At 46.7% G+C, this 13,214-nt stretch overlaps 1 long non-coding RNA gene across 1 annotated transcript in view; it reads left to right on the forward strand.

The window, feature by feature from the left end:
- Positions 1 to 632: 632 nt before the first annotated feature.
- The window catches only part of LOC107568253 (uncharacterized), an 18,107-nt gene continuing 5,525 nt past the window's right edge, over positions 633 to 13,214 (forward strand). Inside the window, exons 1-2 of the long non-coding RNA XR_001606731.1 lie at positions 633 to 707; positions 935 to 937. This is a non-coding gene — a long non-coding RNA (uncharacterized lncRNA). The remainder of the gene's footprint in view (positions 708 to 934; positions 938 to 13,214) is intronic.

Below are 13,214 nucleotides of genomic sequence, written 5' to 3' on the forward strand. Positions count from 1 at the left end.
ATAATTATTATTATATAACAGCTCTATTTGTATAGAATTTTTTAAAAAAGGCAACAAAGTGCTTTACTACAATCAATGTGAAGCATTTTATTTACACTTGCTGATTGTTTTAACAACACACTTGTTTTAATGACAGCCATTTTCATTTCTTACCTGCTCCGGTGTGAGATGCAGCTCATCAAAGGTCTTCGCACCCTCCTCCAGCAGTGCGGGCAAATCCATTTCAAGTCTGGTGCTTGTATAGAGAGTGGTCAGAGGTGATGGCAGATCCAATAGTACAGTCTTGGGCATGTATCTGAGGGAGTGGCCTTCGATGACAGAGAGGATTGCACTTTTCTTGGGATTTGCCTCTTGACCTTCACTTTGCTGGAGCTGTGCACAGAATAACTTGAACTCATCAGCAGATGGTCTGATGTGTGACAAATTGTCCTGAATTGCAACTTTCTCCTCGTTAGCGAAGATGTTAGACAACTCATCGTACTTCACTTTTTTCGTGCTCGGCTTTGTCCATGTGCATGGCTTCTCAGTGCATGCCTGTCCTTCTCTCTTGTCAACCAAAACTGTGTACATCTGTGCCGCAGCATGGGAACAAACCTCTCCCAACCCTGACATGCATGTACAATGTGCCATCACCACTGTCCCTTCCTCCTGCACCACTATCCATGGAAATGTTGCTTTTGTGTTCAGAGCCTGGGAATGACTGACCTGTTAAGTGAAAAATGTAGCATCTTTAATTACTGTGCCTTATAAAAGCTAATCTCTTCTGAGCTTGTTCAAATATCTAACGATATGACAATTAAACTTGTGTGGTAGTCTATTGTTTTGTAGATTAGAAAAGGCATGTGGCCATGATTTGCATTTTGTTTAGCCGTATTTTCATGAATGCGCTTAAAAGATGCAAATGAGTTGGATGGAAAACCTATCTACGTAAAAGGTCGTAACTAGTTCTGAAACAAAACAAGAACATCTATGGCTAACATTAACTGTAATGTTAGTTATCTGCGAGCTAGCGTGCCAATGTTAGCTATCCAGCTGTTAGCCCTTTAGCTGACTACTCGCTAACTAGCATGACTACTCTAGACTTTAATTTGATAATTATTGACTCACTTACATGTATGTATAAGATATATATAAATGTCCGGAAAAGTAAGTTGGGGCAGACGCGTTGCTGTTGCAAATCATCATCAGAGTCGGGATCCATTTGCAGCGTTTTGTAACGAATCAGCTCATGACAGGAAATATGAATAATTAACCATAACTAGTTATAATTAACTATTCATATTTTAGATCCGCTGTAGATATTTAGCTGATATCTTGTCAATTCTAAGAACGTTAATTTCCTGGTTAAGGGACAAGGTCAATCACCAGCAGATACAATAACGAGGGCTAGGCTGAGACAGAACGTGGGACGGGCAGGAGGTCGAGGCAGGCGGCAGACAGACACAGTAGAAGAATAATCCAAGTCGGGGCAGGCAGAGACAGATCAGAATACCATAAACAGTCCAAGGTCAAACGAACAGGCAAGATACAGGGTAAACGCTCAGAAGTGACAGCCGGGGCAAATCAAGACTTCGCAGTGAGTAGCTGTGAGTGTTTGCCTTATATGTGTGTGTGCATGATTCATTGCAGGTGTGTGCGTGCAATCAGTCCCAGGTATGAGGCATGATGGGAACTGGAGTCCGAATGGATAAAGTTAATATTCAGGCGAGAGTTCCCTCTGGTGGTGAGGAGGAGGTGGTACGGAAGCCTCCTCTGTAACAGAGCCCCCCCCTGCGAGCGGCTCCTGACGCGAGAAGGCAAGCGACGCCGGGGTCTACCACGAGGTCGAGGGGCCGGTTTCTCCGGATGCATCCTGTGAAACTCTTCTGTGAGTGTGGGGTCGAGGATATCTCCGGCCTTGACCCAGGATCGCTCCTCTGGTCCGTACCCCTCCCAATCGACCAGATACTGGAGAGTGGCACCCCGGCGCCTGGAGTCAAGCAGCTCGTGCACCCGATACGCCTCCTCGCCGTCAACCAGAATAGGTGGGGGGGTCTGCAGCCTGGCTCCCTCCTCCGGCTCTCCTCCCGGACCACCAGCAGGTTTCAGAAGTGATACATGGAAAGTGGGAGATATACGATAGTTAGTGGGTAGCTCTAAACGGAACGATACTGGAGTTATTTGTCTTACAATTTTGAATGGACCAACATACCTGGGACTGAGCTTCTTACAGGGGAGCCTGAGGCGCAGATCCTTAGTGGACAGCCAAACCCATTGGCCTGGGTTGTATTCGGGACTGGGACGTCGGTGACGGTTGGCCTGTTGTCTTGTTCTCCTAACGGCATGTAGCAAATGAGTATGGGCTCGGTCCCAGACCTCCTCACTGCGTTGTAGCCAGTCGGTGACTGAAGGGAGGTCGGTGGGCTCGCCAGCCCAGGGGAACAAGGGCGGTTGGATTCTGGAGATTCAAGTTGTTTGCCTCGGTCATGATATCCCACTGTACGAGTGCAATGAGGAGGTTCTCAGGAATAATACTTTCATTGACGTCTGAGCCGCATGTCTCCTCCGCTTGACGCGAGAGGGCGTCGGCTTTGGTATTCTTAGTGCCGGGTCTGTATGATACAGTGAACTGAAATCTTGTAAAGAATAACGCCCATCTTGCCTGTCGGGGGTTCAATCGTTTGGCCAAGCGTAGGTATTCAAGGTTTTTGTGATCGGTGAGGACTAGAAATTGATGTGATGCCCCCTCCAGCCAGTGGCGCCATTCCTCTAGTGTTAATTTCATGGCCAGAAGTTCACGGTTGCCCACGTCGTAATTCCGTTCGGCAGTGGTTAGCTTGCGTGAGAAGAAGGCGCATGGGTACATCTCTGCTGGTGATGCGTGACGTTGGGAAAGTATCGCACCGACCCCCGTGTTAGAGGTGTCGACCTCGACAACGAATGGGCGTTCTGGATCAGGATGTCGGAGGATAGGTGCTGAAGTAAACCGAGTCCTTAGTTCATTGAAGGCCTGTTGTGCTTCTGAAGACCAGGTCAGTTTAGTGGGGTGACGTTTATCTCGCTTAGTCATGGCGGTCAACGGCGCGGCGATCGAACTGAAGTTCCTGATAAATCGCCTGTAGAAGTTTGCGAACCCCAGGAAGCGTTGTAAATCCTTGACTGTCTGGGGAAGCGGCCATTCCAGAACTGCCCTGACCTTCCTCTCATCCATCGCTACCCCCTCCGGGCTGATCACATACCCCAGAAAGGTTGTGCTTCTCTGATGGAATTCGCATTTCTCCGCTTTAGCGTAGAGTTGATACTGAACGAGGCGCTTTAGCAGATAGGTGCTGAAGTAAACCGAGTCCTTAGTTCATTGAAGGCCTGTTGTGCTTCTGAAGACCAGGTCAGTTTAGTGGGGTGACGTTTATCTCGCTTAGTCATGGCGGTCAACGGCGCGGCGATCGAACTGAAGTTCCTGATAAATCGCCTGTAGAAGTTTGCGAACCCCAGGAAGCGTTGTAAATCCTTGACTGTCTGGGGAAGCGGCCATTCCAGAACTGCCCTGACCTTCCTCTCATCCATCGCTACCCCCTCCGGGCTGATCACATACCCCAGAAAGGTTGTGCTTCTCTGATGGAATTCGCATTTCTCCGCTTTAGCGTAGAGTTGATACTGAACGAGGCGCTTTAGCACCGATCTGACTGGACGAATGTGTTGTTCCAGGAAATTTGAATAGATCAGGATGTCGTCGATGTACACGATCACCCATCTGTTGAGCATGTCCCGAAAAACATCATTCATGAAGGATTGGAAGATCGAGGGACTGTTTGCCAGGCCGAAGGGCATAACCCGGTATTTGTAGTGCCCACTAGTGGTGGAGAATGCCGTCTTCCATTCGTCCCCCTTTCGAATGCGGATTAAGTTGTAGGCATTGCGTAGATCTAACTTGGCGTAGTATTTGGCCTGGCGGAGCTGTTCTAGCGCTGCTGGAACCAGTGGTAGAGGATAACGAAACTTCACAGTAATGTCATTAAGGCCACGGTAATCAATGCAGGGCCGTAACCCTCCGTCTTGTTTCTTTACAAAGAAGAACCCTGCCGAGGCAGGAGAAGTCGAGGGTCGAATAAATCCTTTAGCCAGTTCCTCCTCGATATAGGCTTTCATAGCTTCGGATTCAGGTTGTGATAGTGGGAAGATCCTCCCCTTTGGAGGGGTGGCGCCAGGTATAAGATCTATGGTGCAATCAACTGATCGGTGAGTGGGAAGTTGTAAAGCCCTTCTCTTACTGAAGGCTTCGGCTAGATCGGCATATTCGGAGGGCAGGTTTAATTCGTCGGTGGGTTGAACAGCTGGAACCGAATCCTGGAGGGGTGACCGTGTGATCCTGGATAAACAGCGGTATTGACAGGTAGCATCCCATTGAACGATTTGTCCCTCTCTCCAGGAAATGCATGGGTTGTGAGTGCGCAGCCAGGGTAGTCCCAGAATGATCGCGTGATTAGAAGACTGGATGACGTAGAATTTGATATATTCAGAATGGAGGGTTCCCACTTGCAGTTTGACTTCTTCGGTGATACGTAACACTTTCCCCTCTCCGATGGGTCGGCCGTCTAGCGCCTCCACTGCCAAAGGGAAATTACAAGGGGTAAGTGTGAGATTATGTTGCAGGGCGAATTCATGTGAAACAAAGTTTCCAGCTGACCCGGAATCTAACAGGGCGGTAGAGGTAATCGTTTTATCACTGACAGTTATTTCAACCGGCAATAGTATGCTTGAAGGGCAAGTAATGATACGATTGTTGACACTCACCGGTCGGGGTTTGTGTGATGGACGAACCGGGCAGGAGGATATCATGTGCCCAGCCTGAACGCAGTATAGGCACAGTTGGTTCTGCATTCGGCGCTCGCGGTCCTCGGGCGTGAGGTGAGTGAAGCCCAGCTGCATGGGCTCTGGTGTGGCATGGGTCTCTGGCATGAATCGAGGCATGGACCGGGTAGGACGTCGTGAGCGGATCAAATTGTCAATTTGAATGGCGAGTTCAATGAATTCACTCAAACTTCTCCCCTCATCTCGGCAAGCCAACTCCGACTGGAGCTCTGAATTTAGTCCCCTCCGGAACAGGAGTTTTAATGTGTCCTCGATCCAACCTGTCTTGGCGGCAAGGGTGTGAAAGGACAGAGCATACTCGGCTGCTGGTCTCCTTCCCTGCGAAAGTGTCAACAGTTGGTCTCCTGCACTTTTCCCCTCCGCGGGATGTTCAAAGACTTCGCGGAAGTGTTGGAGAAATGTGGTGAAGGTGGGAAATGAAGAGCCATCCACTCCCCACACAGCGGTAGCCCAATCCAGCGCCCTCCCGGTGAGCAAAGAACACACAAAGGCAAGAGTCTGTGGGGTACAGCGCGGGCTGTTGATTAACGAAGAGCGAACACTGAAGTAAGAACCCTTTGCATCTGGCGGGGTCTCCGTCAAATTTCTCTGGGAAAGCTAGTCGTGGGCTCACTGGGGATGTGGGTAATGTTAGGGGTGGCGTGGAGTGATCAGGCACCAGGGCTGGGTCGGCTGCAGCCGCGGTTGGCTTTATTTGTAGGCCTTGCAGTGCCTTCACTAGCTCCTCAGTGAGTGAGGTAAGCCGGTTTAGTTGGTGGTGATGCATGGCGAGCTGTGTGGCCTGCGCAGATAGCTCAGTGGATAGTTGCCTGAGTGCTGCTTGATCGCTGTGTGGCGAAGTCTTCTGTTGCGAATCATCATCAGAGTCGGGATCCATTTGCAGCGTTTTTATTGCATAAACAGACAAGACAGGATCAATCACCTGCAGATACAATAGCGAGGGCTAGGCTGAGACAGAATGTGGGAAGGGCAGGAGGTCGAGGCAGGCGGCAGACAGACAAAGTAGAAGAATAATCCAAGTCGGGGCAGGCAGAGACAGATCAGAATACCATAAACAGTCCAAGGTCAAACGAACAGGCAAGATACAGGGTAAACGCTCAGAAGTGACAGCCGGGGCAAATCAAGACTTCGCAGTGAGTAGCTGTGGGTGTTTGGCTTAAATGTGTGTGTGCGTGATTCAATGCAGGTGTGTGTGTGCAATCAGTCCCAGGTATGAGGCATGATGGGAACTGGAGTCCGAATGGATAAAGTTAATATTCAGGCGAGAGTTCCCTCTGGTGGTGAGGAGGAGGCGGTACGGAAGCCTCCTCTGTAACAGTTGCAGATTTTAACGGACACAACACAGTTTGAGGCAATAAATAAAGATCGCAACCAATAGCAGATGTTTTTTCCAAATATCGTTTCTTTTCAGTCTCATTTAGATGTGCTGTGTTTGCCATGTCGGACACAAATATGGCGGCGAGCAAAGAGGAAGTGGCGTCTTTGGAACTCATGGATATATATATATATATATATAATTCCAACGAAACTGTCATGAGTCCGGGCCCTGCGTTTCTCCCTCACCACCAGAGGTCGCCATCTCCCGTCCTCATGACTCCACACAACTGTCACTTATTTCACCCTCGGCTGTTCCTCATTTAATTGGACTATTTATACACCACACTCCCACCACTCTTCTTGGCTGAATTGTAAGTCCCTTGTGCCTTACTGGCACCCCGAGGAGTCACTGGAGGAATATGTCAATCGGGTTCTGTTCTTGAGAGGCTCATCCTTCAGGGTGGAGTTCGCTGCGGAGCCTGCTCACAGTTCTCTCGGAGCAGCGATCCAGGTGACTTCAGAAGTCTTGTCAGCTGTTCCCAGAACCTCATGCCCATTCCTGGGCCGTCCTGGGCTGATACGCAGTGTGCAGGATCCTCTGCGGAGGTCGGTGCGAGCGGCGGTGCTTGCTCACAAAGCTCCGGAAGCGGCGGTGTCCGCTCACAGTTCCCCCGAGGCGGCAGTTTTTGCTCCAGAAGCAGCGGTGTCCGCTCACATATCTCTCGAGGTGGCGGTGTACGCTCACAGTTCCCCCGAGGTGGCGGTGTCCGCTCACAATGCTCCCGTGGTGGTGCCCGCTGATGTTCCCTCCGAGGTGGCGGAGCTCGTTTCTGGCCTTCCTGAAGTGGCGGAGCCTGCTGATGTTCCCTCCGAAGCAACGGGCTCGCTTCTGGCCTTCCCGAAATGGTGGAGCCTGCTGATGTTCCCTCCGAAGCAACGGGGCTTGCTTCTGGCCTTCCCGAAGCGGCGGAGCCCGCTGATATTTCCTCTGAGGTGGCGGGGCTCACTTCTGGCCTTCCCGAAGTGGCGGAGCCCGCTGATATTTCCTCTGAGGTGGCGGGGCTCGCTTCAGGCCTTCCCAAAGCGGCGGTGTCCGCTCTCACTTACTCCAAGGCTGTGGAACTCGCCTCTGGATTGTCCCAAAGTGCCACCATTGCCCGTTCCAAGGCGGCATCTCCACACACACCGCTGTGTTGGCCGCTGGTTCTGCCCTGGGTCCCCCGTCCCGCGGCTCTGCCTCACCTCCATTCCTCCCCCTACTCTGCCATACCCCTGGTCGGGTGCTTGGGAACATCTGGAAGCTGTTCCATAGAGAGGGGGTTCTGTCATGAGTTCGCGATCTCCCTTCCTCCCGGACTCTATTCCCCATGACTCCACACACCTGTCACTTATTACACCCTCAGCTGTTCCTCATTGTCATGGACTATTTATACACCACACTCCCACCAATCTGCCTGGCTGAATTGTAATTAGTTGTTTGAAGGTTTGGTGGATGCATGCTCTTGTGCCGTATTTGTATCCCAATCTTGTAATTCGGCTTGTAACCTGTTTTGTTTCTTTTGTCTGCCTTTCTGTTTATTAAATTAATAAGAAGTTTCTCCTGCATTTGGACCCTGACCCTTTTTTCCACGGTGCACCCTTACCGCACCGTGACAGAAACATATTTAAATTATAGTCCTATAGAGCTGTAATGCGGTCAACAAACCTGGAACTACAAACCACTGGTTTGTACAGTATAAAAATCATTATGTCCATGAAATGTCCCCATATAAAATGGACATCCAACATAAGTACACACACACACATAGCCTGTGTCTGCTTTACTATCCTTGTGAGGACTCTCCTTTTTCTACTGTACAAACTGAATTTTCTGTCACCCTACACCAACACTACACCTAAACCTAACCCTCACAGGAAGCTTTCTCTTCAGTTTCTTTTTAATTTTTTTTCGATAGCTTACACATTAAAATTGGCAATAACACACAGTTACTAAAACCTTACACTCGAGGAGCAAAACCTCAGCCCAGATCTGCACAACTATAAGCACATTCTCAGCCTCACACTTTTTGCTAAACACTACACACATTGTTTTGCAAACCACTAAACACACTTCTCTACATTAGACAAAGAAATCTAACATAATGGGCCCTATTTTAACGATATAAGCGCATGGTGTAAAGTGCACTGCACAAGTGCACTCAGGGCGTGTCCAAATCCAATTTTGCTAGTTTAACGACGGGAAAACGATCGGCGCGCCCGGGTGCATGGTCTAAACGGGTTGTCCCTATTCTCTTAATGAGTAATGGGTGTTTTTTGGGCGTAACGTGCAATAAACCAATCAGAGTCTCATCTCCCATCCCCTTTAAAAGCCAGTTGTGCTTACGCCATGGCGGGTTCACTATTTACATGGTGGAATGTATTTTTTTCATTTTTAAAAATGTTTGTGTTTTAAAAAGGGTTGTGCACCCGCCTATAGGTGCATATTACTAACGCGCTCTTTAAATAACAAAGAAAACATATTGCGCTTGACTTTAGACCAGGTTTGAGTTGGTCTATGGCACAATCTATTTTCAGTTCCTCAAAATAGCAACACGCCAACAATGCGCCTGAACACACCTCTTTTTTAGACCAGCACGCCCATGGGCGCACAAATGGGTGCAAATGCGTTTGCGCCACATTGCGCCGGGTGTATGATAGGGCCACTTCTTTGCCATTTCAAGACACTGTTTCCAAAATACTACCCCTATAAACCAATTGATTAAACATGGCTGTCAGGTGTGCATACACTTAGGTGCTTAACTGTAAACGCAAAGATCAGGTGTAAGCACTATAAAAAGGCAACAGGTGAGTTTACCTGTCTTCAACAAAAGTGGAAGGCAATGTTGCAGTAAGAGGAAGAGGAAGAGTTAGGATGAGAGGGGCAGCCCATGGAAGAAGGGGTGTAGAGAGAGGAATAGGGGCAGGAAGAGGGAGAGGAAGAGGTAGACCTGGAGGACGTGGACAAAGAAGACGGGGACCAAATTTATCAGATGCTATTCAAGCAACCTTGGTTGACAATGTTGTAAACCATGGGTTGACATTGAGAGAGGCTGGACAGAGAGTTCAGCCCAACCTTAGCAGATATACAGTTGCTACAGTAATTCGGACATTTCGACAAGAGCACAGTGTAAAAAAAAAAACTTTTCTCTGCTGTCTACAGTACAATATAGCTTACTATTTGACCTCCATCGGTACTATTTGGTACAATTCACTGTGTTCCATGATTGAGACAATGTCTTGTGTGCTGTCTTGTGACATTTACTGTAACATGTATTTTGATTGATCTACATAGGATTGAGGGTCAAGAATGTAGAGGAGGAAGGGTCCCCATATTCACAGAGGAACAAGAGACAGCTATCATAAACATGGTTTTGGCCAATAATGCGATACGTCTCAGAGAAATTAAGACAAACATCCTGAATGACCACACAGTTTTCAATAATGTTCATCAGGTCTCTCTATCAACACTGGGGCGAATCCTAAAAAACCTTCACATACAGATGAAACAACTCTACCGAGTGCCATTTGAAAGAAATTCTGAAAGAGTAAAAGACCTACGGCATGAATATGTGGAGGTAAGTAATGTGCACTTCAGTATTGTCCACTGCACACGGAACCTTTTTACATGTTGTCTCTTTTCTTTTTTTTTAAAGGGTTTTGCTAATTGATACTGATCCAATCCCACATGAATTTATCTTCATAGATGAGGCTGGGTTTAACCTACATTTACGACACGAACTTACGACAGAAAATTGGGCATACAGTCATTTCAATGCAAAACTTGCAATTTATCAATATGGACGTGAGAGGTGGCTACGATCAAATCTCACGTCTGGTCTCAGCTCGTGTACACACGTTTTTGAGTTACCTGAACTTGCGCACAGCATAGTAAATACGGTGGAGAATTGTAGAATGACAGCATTTTGTTCATTTTTTTTCCTGACTGTCAAACAAAGCTCATTAGTCGATCGTTAACTAGTAAGATTAGGATGTCTTTTTTGTTGTTGTTGTTTTGTACAGGGCTTTAGCTTTATATGTGCGAATAGCAGCATAAACTAAAGACTATGAGGATTCAATCGTCGCATCATGCACCTGCTGCACTTCTGTGAAAGGAGAAAAACTGAAATTAAGTCTATAAAAGGAATAAAATAAATAGGATCACACAAAATATATAATAGGCTATAATATAATAAACAGATTTCAAAAGGAAACACTGTGCAACAAGTATAGGCTACGCTAGTTTTTGTGACACTCTTAATGCATTATTTATTTTCTTTATATCTTTATTTGATTTAATCCATCTGATCACACAGGCACCTCACACACACACACACAAACAACATTAGTTCTACCGTTGCCTGACATTTCAGCCATTCATCATCAAACTAAAATGCAGTCAACCAAACATAAAAGTTACACGGTTTATTTTAAAAAGGTCCACTGTAAAATCAGCGTGCAGTGCCCAAACAAACATTTTTGCGCATGTGAAGAATTTTACACGGATATTAGAACATGAGTGAAGTATAAAGCCATGTTTAGGCTACATAATGAATAATAGTTATGCAAACAAATGTTACAAATATGGCAAAACTGGAAAATTGTATTCTTGTGGTATGAGACAGGCTCGTGATCCCAATGCCGTTTCAGTTTTGCTTTACATTTGTATGCTGTTTATAATGAATGCCACTATAGCCTAATTTGTTTTATTTTATAGTTGAATATATCATTTTATAACTACTTATTTTTCATTCTTGTTCTGTTCTGAATACCGTTAAATTGAAAATATTTGTTGTAGCGTGACTGGAACTAAATAGGCTATTTATATTTACGAGTATTTTAATATACATATAATTTACATAAATTTAAATTGTTTGCAATTACAAAGTTAAAGGGTGTTTTTGGAGTAAGATAAATTTCTCTTTCACGAGATTACTTCCTCTTTTTGGCCAGGTTTTGTTTCTTCGTTTCATAAACTCTTGGGGCGAGGCTTCTTAACCAGGTTGTTTTTAGGGGCGTGATATTCAAATGACGATTGTTTTCTGCCGCCACATTTATCAACGTGCGATCATTCGTACGATGAGGTTGGCGGCATACGAATGTTTCATGAATCATATGTGAACTCTGTCGTAAGTTGATTTGTGCACACGGATCTGCGCTCGTTTCTACGTTAGATTGATAAATGAGGCCCACTGTGTGCTGCAATCACGCAGAATGGGATCCTCCACCGCCATGCCAAGTTAGGTCCTTACAACACAGCCCACATTCTCACATTTTTAGACGGACTTCACAACATTGTCACAGCAGAAGAACAAATGGATGCAGAGGAGATGAGATATATTGTCATCTGGGACAATGTATATTTCAACCGATCTGCTCTGGTCCAAAACTGGTTTCATGATCATCCACAATTTTCACTTCAATACCTCCCACCATACTCTCTCTTCCTTACGGTGCATGTAAGGTGACATGTTCGGTTCACTTAGTTTTGTCGTGGCCACGACCTAATAACTCGTGGGAACGTGATAATATGTGGTGGCCACGAGATATTAATTTGAGGGAACGTCATATTAACTCATGTCAATACCTCCCACCATACTCTCTCTTCCTTACGGTGCATGTAAGGTGACATGTTCGGTTCACTTAGTTTTGTCGTGGCCACGACCTAATAACTCGTGGGAACGTGATAATATGTGGTGGCCACGAGATATTAATTTGAGGGAACGTCATATTAACTCATGGGAACATGATATTATGTCGTGGCCACGAGATCAATTTGTCGAGGTAACGACATCCTTATGTCGTGGCCTCAAGATGCTATGTTGAGGGAACGACATCCATTTGTCGTGGCCTCTGTCACGAATCCGGGCCATGAACTTCTGTCGGCTAACCATCAGAGGTCACCCTTCCCATTTTCATTGACTCTCGCACTCACACTGTTGCATATCATCCATTACATATCCCATCATTCACAGCACTGATTGCACACAGCTGGTTCACTAATTGCACACAGCACTGATTGCACCCAGCTGTTTCATATCACTCCCTCACTATTTAACACTCACTCTGATCCCTTCCCTCTGCCGAGTATTGTTTAGCGCCTATCTCTTGATAGCTACTCTACAGAGCCCTCGTTAGCCTCCTAGCCTAGCTTAGTCTTGCCTTACCTTACCTGTTTTCTTGGTTCCTGATCTTCGCCTGGTTTCCTGGATTTCTCCCTTTAGTCTTGTCCCTTCTGATTCTGTTTGCCGTTCATCGACTTACGCTAGCCCTAGGACTATTCTTGTGTCTTGCCCGCCATATACCTGTTTGCCACTGTTTGACCCTGCCTGTGTTTCTGACCTCTCTGCTAAATAAAGCTTTGCATATGGATCCGCACGTCTCACGTCTCGTCAGCCCCGTAACCGAATACTCGGCCACACAAGGATCCAGTGGCTTTTCAAGTGGACATTGGCCAGGTATGGACACTGCAAGGCTGTTGTTAGCCCTCGAGCAGGGCATACGCTCACTCGAGGTGTACATTCAAGAGTATCTGGACATCGCCTATCACCCTGATCTACCAGACTGTGTTTTAATAGATTTTTTTTGTAGTGGCATTAACCAACCGCTAAAATATAAACTCGTTCACGAGGGTCCTCGTTCATCACTGAGTTGTTTTTTGGACTTTGCGTTATTGACTGTAGGCTCTCGATTCACTGTGGGTATCGAGGAGGAACGCAACCCCACACTCACTTCTGTAATGGCCCCCACACTAGATTGCATTCACAAAATGGCGGCGACAGAGGAGCCTGATCACAAAATGGCGGACACAACAGCGCCCCATCAAGTCACAATTGACCTTCATGAGTCAAGTCACCGCTGATCTTCACGAGTCAGGTCAAGTCACCGTTCTTTTTCATGAGTCTAGTCAAGTCACAGCTGATAGTAATGAGTCTAGTCAAGTCACAGTTTATGATCATGAGTCAAGTCACAGCTGATAGTTATGAGTCTAGTCAAGTCACAGCTGATAGTTA

Source organism: Sinocyclocheilus grahami, unplaced genomic scaffold (assembly GCF_001515645.1).
Source record: "Sinocyclocheilus grahami isolate Dianchi unplaced genomic scaffold, SAMN03320097.WGS_v1.1 scaffold1228.1, whole genome shotgun sequence".
In the NCBI taxonomy this organism is placed as follows: Eukaryota; Metazoa; Chordata; class Actinopteri; order Cypriniformes; family Cyprinidae; genus Sinocyclocheilus; species Sinocyclocheilus grahami.